Here is an 11,646-nt window from a genome sequence, read left to right on the forward strand (position 1 = left end):
ATGTTTCAAGAAATGCCCCCTCCTAGATCACATCATTACATCCATAAATATTTCAAGAGCTTTCTCTAACTATTGACAGAGTTTTCTATGCCACAGTTAGAAGAATGAAGAAAAATTCCCTCCTGCCATCTAATGCCCAGTCCACATACAAGAGATGTCAGGCTTTTTCAAATGGAAGTGCGTGGTAACTGGCTCTCTCTGTTGGCAGGAAAGGGGCACGTTTCCTCCTGGGGACCCAGCTGAGCTCCTGGCCAATGGGGTGGGGGTGGGGCTGAGTTCTTTGCAGGCTCTCCATGAAGGAGCCGGGCCCCTCTGTCGATGGCCTCTACAGAGAGTCCCTGGGGAGGGAAGAGGCTCTCAGCTCTTCAGTTGTGGTTTCCAAGATGGAAAAGTCAGAGCATATTGGAGCCAGATGGTCCTTCAAGATCTATAGCCCAGCTGGTTCGGATGGGCAGACTGTGGCCCAGAGTGTAAGTGACATGCCAGGGTTGCCTGCATTGCCAGCAACAGCTTCAGGGCCCCTCCTGCTCTGTCTGGATGCCTCTGCTTGGAGAAAGACCATGCCCAGACTTGGCAGGTGCACAGCGAAGGCCTACAGGAGGCTGGGGTAGGCCAGGGATCCCCTCTCAGGCCTTGGACCGTGCAGGTCTGTCCTGAAACCTTCCCAGGAGCTGGAGGATCTTACACCTACCAGGTTTGCAGAGGCCTAGGGGTTGCTGAGGGAGGGGTTCCAACCTGAGCGCTCCTTGGCAGGTCAGGGCAGTGGTGCTGCTGGGCCTACGTTCATGCCCGATGTGCGTCTCTTCCACGTGTGCCGTAAAGAGCCACGGCCCTGGGGAGCCAGCTCCTAGCAGGCCAGGGAGCCCCAGGGAGGTGTATCATGTTGCCTGCGTCATCATCCACAACAACCCAATCAAATAGGTGCCCATTTTACAGAACGCTCAACAAGGCACAGAGAGGTGATTGGAACTTGCCCAGCGCCACACACACGTCCCTGCCTGTGGCAGCTCAGGCCAGCGATGCACGAGCCCCCACGCATGGTCCTTATGCTTTGTCATGCCTGCCCTGGAGCTGCATAGGAGAGGGGCTTTCCCTAATCCTGCCCACCTGGTGCACTCGGAGAGCATGGAACACGTGCTAAACCCTTTCCAAAAAGTGGTTGGATTCCTCGAAGTGAAGCACTCTTCCCTCTGACGAGGAGCCACTTCACATCCAGAGCAGCTTGGGATCTTCATACCCGACACAGAGGGTGCAAACCGGCGGTCCCTGGCATCGCACTGGCCAGTGCCACGTCTCAAAATAACGTGGAAAGTGAGATTGCACATAAAATGCAAAAGTCTGGCTTCTTTTACAAGAGGATGATCCGGCAGTGACTCCCGTTCTTCCTTCAGAGGCCAACTGGACTACCGGCTCTTCCCAGCGAGGTCCTCCCTGACTGTGCTGTCTCAAGCTGTGACCATGGCATGTAACCCGTGGCAGGTGCCACATGCTGAACTTACGTCCTAGCCCATTGTCTTTCTGCCCCTCCAGCATGTAGGCTCCGCTGGTGCAGGGGCGGTTTGTTCATGCTCACCCCGCGTGCCAGGGCTCAGAGCAGCACCTGACGTGTGGCGGACGCCCAATAACTAGCAGGTGAACAGGTGGGTGGGTGAACGCGTGGTCTCCCCATGCTGAGGCCAGGGGTTCAGTCGCCGTCACTGTGTCTCCCGGCCGCTTACCCTTGTGTGCATTTTTCTTGGGCAACCTTCTGCAGTCTGAGTCTGCTGGTCCTTGGAGTTCTTCAAACTCAACCCTCTCATTTAAAGAAAACTAAGTAAACTGCACATAACAAAATTCACTATTTTAAAGTGTTCAGTGCAATGGCATTAAGTACATTCACAATGCTGTGCGTCCACCACCACTGTCTAGTTCCAGAACATTTTCATCATCCCAAAAGGAGACCCCTACACCTGCTAAGTGATAAGTCCTCAGCCGCCTCCCCCAGCCCCTGGCCACAGTCCACTTTGGTCTCTGTGGAGTTGCCTATTCTGGCCGTTCCGTGTAGATGGAAGCACACGCTGCATGGCCTTTCGTGTCTGGCCTCGTTCACTCAGCACAACGTGTACAAGTTCATCCAGGCTGTAGCGCGGATCATATGTATTTCACTCCTTTTTAGGGCCGAATAATATGCTGTTGTGTGGGGACATTGCATTTTGTTTATCCATTCATCAGTTGACTATAATTTGTGTTGTTATTGTGAATAATACTGCTACAAATATTCACGCACAGGTTTTTGTTTAAACCCTTGTTTTCAGTTATCAGGGGGAGTATATCTAAGAGTAGAATCACTGGGTCCCATGGTCATTCTGTGTTTAAGTTTTTGCAAAACTGCCAAACTGATTTCCACGGAGGCAGCACCATCCTACGCTCCCACACCCTTGCCAACACTTGCTAATGTCTGAAGCCTTCTTGTTTGAAAGAGAAGAAAACTGAGGCTCAGAGAGAGGGATTGACCTGTGCAGGGTCAGATGGAGTCACCACAGACTTCTCCACTCCCTGTTCATTCACTAATGCATCCAGCAAAAGGTTCTTGAGCTCCTGCTAAGAGCCATGCAATGGCCGGCTGGGGGTCAGGGGGCGTGGAAGAAAGAAGGGCGCAGTTGCTCCTGGAGGGAGAAAAAGAAATTATAAGCCGGGGGCAGGGTGGGGGGGGTGTTGGTGTTGGGAGGACAGGTAAAAATAGTTCCCTCCCAGGCCATGGGGAGCACAGATGAGGTGACTTGGGAGCCTGGCATGTAGCAGGTGCTTAATATGTTGTATCTATTACCCATGATTTAATTTTATTCTTAGGAGTCACTGGGTGGTCTCTAAAAACAATAACATTCTCTTGTTTCTGGTCCCACTGCTTAGACGAGAACACACTCCACGTGCCTGAAGTGAGCTTCACCTTCCCCAGCGCTGTGTGGCAGAGTGGCGCGAGCCCCAGCCGGGCGCCCCTCCTGCCCCGGGACATCCGAGGTCAGTGCCCATCCCCCTCCAACCCCATGTGGCCCTGTAGCTCCCCCTGCTGGCTTCCGCAGTGCTCACGCCGACCTCCAGGGGAGAAGTCGGGAGTGGTAGCAGGACACGTGCGCCCCAGGCTCCGCCATGCACGGAGAGCTCCCCCTGCTGTGCAGGCACTATAATCGTCCCCATTTTTGCAGGACTCTGGTGCTCACGGAAGAGATGACTTGCCCAAGGTCACTCAGCAGTGAGAGGCGAGCCAGGGCTCAAACTCGGGCTGGTTTGTCTCCAAGGCCCAGCTCGTTCTGCTGATGGAAGAAGAGGCAGTTGGGATCTGGCTGCTTCCCCAGCTGTTCTGGTCTCAGCAAAACCTCTCTCAGCAGCCCTGATATAAAATTTCACTCGCCCCTCAAATATTTTGCCCCAAATTCAAATGAGCTGTCAGGTCCCAGAGCCCCAGACCAGGCTGGGGCAGTCGGAGGACTGGCAGGAAAGGCAGGGCAGACACGAGCCAGAGGCTGGCCTGCACCTGTGGTGGATGTGGGGATGGAGGGGGAGCCCAAGGCAGGTGTGGGGGGCACAGGGGCCCTGCCTGGCTCAAGGGTCTGAGGGGGCAGCAGGAGTGTGGGCTCAGGACAGGGGAAAAGGGAGCTCAGGGCTTGGTCCCGGAGAGGTGGAGTCAGACATTTGCAGGTGGGGGGATACCTGGGATAGGCAGGCCTTGGTGGGCAGGTGGAGTGACCAGGTGAGCCCTCTACTGTATGCCACATGGGTATTCTCCCAGTTCTACATCCACCTGGGTCTTTAAAGAACTGTTATCATGGCCAGGCATGGTGGCTCACACGTGTAATCCTAGCACTCTGGGAGGCTGAGGCAGGAGGATTGCTTGATGTCAGGAGTTCAAGACCAGCCTGAGCAACAGCAGGACCCCATCTCTATTAAAAAAAGAAAAATTAGCAGGGAGGTCGGGCACAGTGGCTCATGCCTGTAATCCTAGCACTCTGGGAGGCTGAGACGGGCGGATTGCTCAAGGTCAGGAGTTTGAAACCAGCCTGAGCAAGAGTGAGACCCTGTCTCTACTATAAATAGAAAGAAATTAATTGGCCAACTAATATATATATAAAAAAATTAGCCGGGCATGGTGGTGCATGCCTGTAGTCCCAGCTACTCAGGAGGCTGAGGCAGGAGGATTGCTTGAGCCCAGGAGTTTGAGGTTGCTGTGAGCTAGGCTGATGCCACAGCACTTACTCTAGCCTGGGCAAGAAAGCGAGACTCTGTCTCAAAAAAAAAAAAAATTAGCTGGGGGTGGTGGTGTGCACCTGTAGCCCCAGCTACTCAGGAGGCTGAGGTGGGAAGACTGCTTGAGCCTAGGAGTTCAAGGTTACTGTGAGCTATGATGTCGCCTCTGCATTCTAGCCTGGGCAACAGAGTGAGACTATGTAAAAAAAAAAAAATAGAGAACAATTATTATGTTCTTATTAACTATGTAACTTTAAACATGTATAAGTAATATATTCAATTTATAATCTAGAATAGCACTTTCTAGTAGAAATGCAATGTGAGCCACATATGTCATTTCAAATGTTCTAATAGCTACATTTTAGATAAGAAGAAACAGGCAATATTAATTTAATAATGTATTTTATTTGACTCAATAGGTAATCAATGTAAAAACTTTTAACAAGAAATTTCACATTCCTTATTTTGGCACTCAGCCCTCTGAAGGTGGCACATGTCTCCCACGTCCGCCACGTGTCAACCCTGTGTTTCCAGTGCTCAACAGCCACCCATGCCAGTGGCTGCTGGACCGGACATCGCAGCTCCAGAACATTACTCAGACCATGCCACCCTGGCTCTTTCATTCAAAAACAAGTTGGTTGTTTTTAGAGACAGGGTCTTGCTCTGTTGCCCAGGCCAGAATGCAGTGGCACAATCACAGCTCACTGCAGCCTTCACCTCCTGGGCTCAAGTGATCCTCCTGCCTTGGCCTCCTGAGTAGCTGGGACTACAAGTGCCACCACCACATCAAGCCTATTTTTTTTTTTTTGTAGAGATGAGGTCTTGCTATGTTGCCCAGGCTGGTCTTGAATTCCTGGGTTCAAGCCATCCTCCCACCTTAGCCTCCCAAACTGCTGGGATTACAGGCATGAGCCACCGTGCCAGGCCCAAATTTGTTTTGTTTAATAGAAAAGAACTTCTGGCCAAACTACCTCCCAGAAAAGGTGTACCGATTTTGCAGTCACAAGGCCTGTTCCCCTCCGCTGCTTCCTCTTCTCCCCTTTCCTTCTGCTGTTTCCGTGTCTGGAACCCAGAAAGCTGCTGAGGTCTGCTGGGTACCCTAGCCATTGCTCAAGTCACATCAGCCTCCATCCACACTGACGTCACCCCCCCCAGCCCTTTCTAGGAGTAGGAAACACCCTCTGGCATCATTGGCACCCTTTTCTCACCCTCTGAACCAACTCACAGCCAAGCCATCTGGGAAGGGTGGGCATGTGCCAACCACAGGCTCAAAGACCACCCGGGCAGGCCAGGCCCTGCAGGAGGTTCCTCCTTCTGTCTAACCTCAGTTCCTGCTGCTGTACCTATAACTGTTCCCTCATGCTACTGCTTCAGAAAAGGTTAAGAACTTCTCAGTATCATGCCATTCTTTTAAGGATTCTGGGGGAAACGGCCTCATAGGTGTTGTTAGCCACAGCCTTGGGGCTGGAAGCTCCCAGAGCAGAGCGTGCTGAGTAAGAGACAACAGCACACGGCTGCGGGGACTCCGGGAAATGCCCCACAGATTCCCGTCCTAGTCACGCCTGGCTGGAGCTGCTGGCCATGTCCGCCTCGTGGGAAGTGGCTTTGGGAGTGTCCCAGGGGTAGGCCCGGTGTTACCATTGCAGCAGGGGCCAGTCAGACTCAGACTCCAGGCCCAGGGTCAAGAGGTGATGTCCCAGGGGGGCCCAGATGGTGGCCCAGGCATGGGTAGGGCTGACGCAGGGAGGGCCTGGTGGGTGGTTTCTTTTTTGTTTTTGTTTTGTTTTTGTTTTTGCAAACAGAGTCACACTCTGTTGCCCGGGCTAGAGTGCCATGGCATCAGCCTAGCTCACAGCAACCTCAAACTCCTGGGCTCAAGTGATCCTCCTGCCTCAGCCTCCCGAGTAGCTGGGACTATATGCAAGCGCTACCATGCCCGGCTAATTTTTTCTATATATTTTTAGTTGGCCAATTAATTTCTATTTTTTTAGTAGAGACAGGGTCCTGCTCTTGCTCAGGCTGGTTTCGAACTCCTGACCCTGAGCAATCCGCCCCCCCTTGGCCTCCCAGAGTGCTAGGATTACAGACGTGAGCCACCGGCCTGTCCTGGCGGGTGTTGAACTGCGTGTGGCAGGCGGCTCAGGCCGGGATGGGGAATCCACACTGGGCAGGGCCCCCGCTGGGGTGCTGGCTCCATTTGCGTCTGCTGTGACCACAGACTGATATGTCCCTGCCCTCCAGGGTCCACAGACAGCGGAGGCCAACGCCACAGTCCACTGCCGCCTGGCCACCCCCGCAGGCACCAGGGCGGCAGCGCCAAGAGGCCAAGGAGACCCAGGTAGGAGGACAGCAGAGAGAGTGGCTGTGGGGAGGCCGGAGCGCCCGCTCCCTGCACGGGGCCTCTTTGCCCTGAAGCCGGATCCAAGAGCCAGGGCCACTCGGGGCGCAGCCCCCCCTGCCCAGCTTTCCACGGCCCTCGCTTCAGACCAGAGGCTGCCTGAGCTTCAGGAAAAGGGTGGCCCGTGGTGTCGGGGCCCTTCCTGAAGACCCCTCATGGGGAAGCCTCGGCCTTTCTTGGGGTCAGTCCCAACTGCAGATGCTTTTCCCGGAACCAGTCCACATCCCGGCTTCTGCTGTGGGAGAACGTTCTCTGCATGGTGGGCCACGGGCCACCACCCACCGTCAGGGCTCAGGCTGCAGAAGCCACAGGGGTTATCTGCGCGGCCGCAGGCAGAAGCTGGGAAAGAATTTGTCTCCTGTCCCCATAAGCCTGCAGAGTGACACTGGTCCCTCCCACATACACACAGGCTCCTGGGTAGGTGAGCATCAGGGAAAGCCTAGAAGGTTCTCCCATTCCACTGACACGTTCTAACGTCCGCCCAACACCCCGGCCATGCAGAGGACAAGTCGCTCACTGTCGGAAACAAGGTAGAACTGTCAATGCATACGAAACTGTACACAAAAGCCACGGAACCGGGACCCCATAAGTCAAGGCTCTAAGTGTATTAGGGTCGCACGTTTCTGTCATTTTTCATCAAGGTGGAATAAACCCGCGGAAGAGCTCTGGCGACACCCCGTGGCGAGACGGAGAGTCACCTCGTCTGCTGGGTCTTTGGTGCTTGCTTAGGTTTTAACCAAGAGACCTGTCCCTGGCTCTCAGGGTCCCCTTGTCTGGGGGCCGTGGGGGTCGGAGCCAACTGCCTGGAGGCAGGGACCTTGGGCTGGGATCATGGCAGGACCACGGCGGGAACAGAGACGAGCTCTGTGGGATGTGAGAGGCAGAGGGTCTCGTGGTCTCTTGGCCCGGGTGGGAAGCAGCCCCCGGACACGTGTGTGCTGCACGTGGCGGTGCCACATAAGTGCATGAGCTGCACGGCCCCTGTTGGAACACCAGCTGTGGAGGAAGATGGGCCAAGGGCTTCCTTGAAGCTGTGTTGTCCTTTCTGGATCTTCACGAGGAGCCGGTGGGGGTGAGCGGGTGGGTCTCACGTATCTGGGGGCCTGCCCTGCTGCACACCTGCTGTGGGCGCCGCCACTGCCCAGCCCCTCACCAGGGGATGCGGGTGCAGGAGGACTTCGGGTTTCCCACATGGCCCCGGATCTCTGAGCTGAAGCCCCCGACCCTGACGCTGAGAGCTCCCTCAGCTGGGGCGCAAGAGGACTTTAAGACATTCATGGACAAAACCTTTTAATTGTAAGAACTATTTATTTATTGTAATGTGTATTAGGAAAAATATATAAATAAACCTTCAGGCACTTGGGCTCATCAATAATATATTTCAAATGAGGATAAACTTAAAGAGTTTCTTTAACGAAAAAAACTAACTCCATATTAGTCCAGGCAGTGCCAGGACAAATTAACAGGGAAGTGGTTTGGGGGCATCCAAATTGTGGGGCGCACAGCCTCCCTCACATCTCTTGGGGCCGAGTTTGGCTGCCGATAACAGACAACCCCCAACAACAGTGGCCCCAACACAGCAGGGCTTGTTTTTCCCTCATGTGCTGAGAAGTCTGGAGGTGGCACAAGGCCACTCCACAGGGTCAGCAGGGACCCGGGGTCCCCTGGGTGTCTTTGCCTTGCCCTCGCGTTAGCTGTGGTTCTCCAGAGACAGAACCAATGGCGCACACGTATGCAGACACACAAGAGGAGGTTGGTGGTGACAATTGGGGCACATGATTCTGGAGGCCAAGAAGCCCGGCCGTCCGCGAGCTGGAGAGCCGGGAAGCCGTGGTAGCAGACCTACCTTGTGCACCTGGGCGTCCTGCACCCAGCGCATCGTGGGCGCTCAGTGAATGCTTAACACTGGGAAACAAACGGCGTCCCTTCCGGGGCACTTATGGTGCTCAGCAGCTGTGTCCCAGCTTGAGCAAAGGTTCAAGGCCCCTGGTGGATTCGACTCTGTGTTTGAGGCCAGATGACAATGACAGTTCCGAGGACACCTCCCGTTTGTAAGCAACAGTTACACTGCTCAGCTCCTAAGGCGCTTTCCCATCCACCAGCTCATCTGATTCTCACTCCGCAGCCCCAGGAGGCCTGTAGGCAGGGCGGGAGTTGTTCTAGTCTAAGACGAGGAACTAAGGCTCAGAGAGGTGCAGCCACGTGCCTGAGGCCACAGAGCTGGGGAGCCCAGGGGAGCTTGCCACACGCCTCAGCAGCAACCCCGAGACCTGGAGCTCCAGCCTCTCTCCCCTCCCTTTCTTCTTTCCTCCCTCTCATGACCCGCGCCCTCAGGGATGCAGATGTCAGAACTGTCCTGCCAAGCCACCTGCGCAGCCTAGTCCCTTGGGAGAAGCCCCCGACACCTTCCCTGCCTGGCCCCGACTTTCTTTACAGCACCCGTTCTGAGGGGACCCGTGCAGGGTGACCCATGCTGTGCCAGCTACTTATTTATTTGTGGTTATTATTAATTTTTTTTTAGAGACAGGGTCTAACTCTGTTGCCCAGGCTGGATGTAATCACAGCAAACTGTAACCTCCACCTCCTGGCCTCAAGTGATCCTCCTGCTTCAACCTCCCAAGTAGCTGGAACTACAGGTGCCTGCACTACCATACCCAGCTAATACTTTTTAAAATGTTTTGTAGAGATGGGGTGTCTCAATATGTTGCCCAGGCTGGTCTCAAGCTCCTGGCCTCAAGTGATCCTCCTGCCTTGGCCTCCCAGAACCCTGGATCATACGTATGAGTCACTGCACTTGGCCGCCAGTTATTAAATTGATCCTTTTTTTTCAGTGAGTATAATTCACACATACAATGTTCCATGTAAGTGCCATAAATTTTTACATGCTTCCTACATGTAACCACCACCGAGATCACTATAGAGGCCATGTCCATCTCTGCTTTTCCTGGTTAATGCGCTTCCCTGCAGAGGGAACTGTTGTCTGACTTGTGTGGCACGGCAGTCTCGTCTGTTTCACCTCCGTGCAAATGGAAGCACGCGGTGTTTTGTCTGTAAGAGTGTCGCGTCGCTGTGAGGCTGGTGGCTGGTGGTTTTTTTTGTTGCTGTGTAGTGTACCCTTGATGGACATGCCAGTTGGTTTCTCTGGTCCCTGTCGATGGACATTTGGGCTGTTTCCAGCTCGGGGCTGACATGGACAAGCTGCTGTGAACAGTCTCGTAGTTTGGGGTGCAGGTAAACGCTCTCTCTGGGGTTGTATAGACTGGGTTTAATTCCAGGAATGCAGTTGCCGGGTCATCGTGGGTGGCCTTGTGCCACCTCCAGACTTCTCGGCACATGAGGGAAAAACAAGCCCTGCTGTGTTGGGGCCACTGTTGTTGGAGGTTGTCTGTTATCGGCAGCCAAACTCGGCCCCAAGAGATGTGAGGGAGGCCGTGCACCCCACAGTTCAGATACCCCCAAACCACTTCCCTGTTACTATGTCCTGGCGCTGCCTGGACTACTATGGAGTTAGTTTTTTTCTTTAAAGAAACTCTTTAAGTTTATCCTCATTTGAAATATATTATCCATGAGCCCAAACGCCTGAAGGGTTCTTCAGCTTTCAGTTAAACATCGTTGGCGTTGCCCTTGGTGCCAGCTGGAGGCAGCTGCCAGCCCCTGAGAAGGGGGCACACCTGAGGACCTTCCCAGGCTGGACCTGGGTGTCTGCTTCTCTGTGGGTGGTGACCCCATTTGACCCAGTGCACTGCCGGACCCTGGCAGGTGACTGCTCACCTCTTCTAGACCTGCGGCTCCTGTAAAAACAACTAAAGCCGGGGCTGTGGTAGGGCCGTTTGAAATCTCCATGGAACTCTTGACCCCTGAGAGCTCCCTGCCTCTGCACCTCCTCTCTATCCCTGGGCCGTGGCAGGGAGAGGGGAGACTGCCCTAGGTCTGATCACTGGGTCCACTGAGACCGTGGGCTCTTTTCCTTTCCCACCTGGGTTCTGGAGCTCCATTCTGCACAGGAGGCTGCCCACACTGACCTGAGGGCATCTGACGTGGCCAAAGCATGAAGGGAGAGAGGTGGCCTGTGCCCTAGCGAGGCAGTGTGGTACAGCGGCTGGGACCATGAGCTCCGGAATCGAATGGCATGGGCCACTTTCCAGCTCACATCTTCTTTCTGGGCCTCAGTGTCTCTGTCTGTGAAATGGAGACAGTGGCCCCCGGTAGCAGGAAATACTGTGATGATCGGTGTATGAGAGGCTCTCAGTAGAGTGCTCGGCACACAGTGAGGCACGATTATGAGATTTCCATTTGGGGGCCTCAGTTTCCCTCTGTTTAAACAAAGTAGTCAGTCTTCCAGCTCTGATGAGCAATTTTTAAACATACAGAATATGATTTAAAAAAAATATGAACAAGGAACTGTGGCACAAAGTGCAGTCCCTGCTCCACCCCCCCATGCCTGAGCCCTCTCCAACTTGGGCGGGCAGCTCTCCGGAGAGCACCCACTGCTTTGGGGGAATTATTAAGAAGGAGACAAAACCAACAGCAACTGCTTAGCTGTGCAGTTGAGGAACCACAGGTCCAGGTGTGAGGCCAGAGGTGCAGGGGGAGTGAGGGCTCCCCACCCCCCTCGCTGGATAGAGATGCGGGGGCAGAAGAGATAGGCGTCGGTGCAAGGAGGAGGTGGGGAGAGAGTTGGGGGCCTGAGGAGATAGGCCTTGGTGCAGGGAGGAGGTGGGGAGAGAGTTGGGGGCCTGAGGATGGGGGGTTTGACCTTAGGCTCTAGACCTGGGGGCACAGGCCTTGGGATCCTGAGTAGAGCAGAAATTGTGGGTGGTTAGGGTTAGGGTTAGTGTTAGGGTTAGGGTTACAGGCAGCCCAGAGTCCAGGAGTCAGGAGTGGACCCCGCCTCCTGGGGGGAAGAGCTGTCGAGAATCTGTGGCCACGGGCACCCTACCATGGGTGGGCTCGGGGTGCCCAGCCACCCTCCCCCAGAGCACCCCACCAACCCAGGCTGGTTTCTGAAGGGCGATTGTCATGTGTCT

Source organism: Microcebus murinus, chromosome 19 (assembly GCF_040939455.1).
Source record: "Microcebus murinus isolate Inina chromosome 19, M.murinus_Inina_mat1.0, whole genome shotgun sequence".
Classification (NCBI taxonomy): domain Eukaryota; kingdom Metazoa; phylum Chordata; class Mammalia; order Primates; family Cheirogaleidae; genus Microcebus; species Microcebus murinus.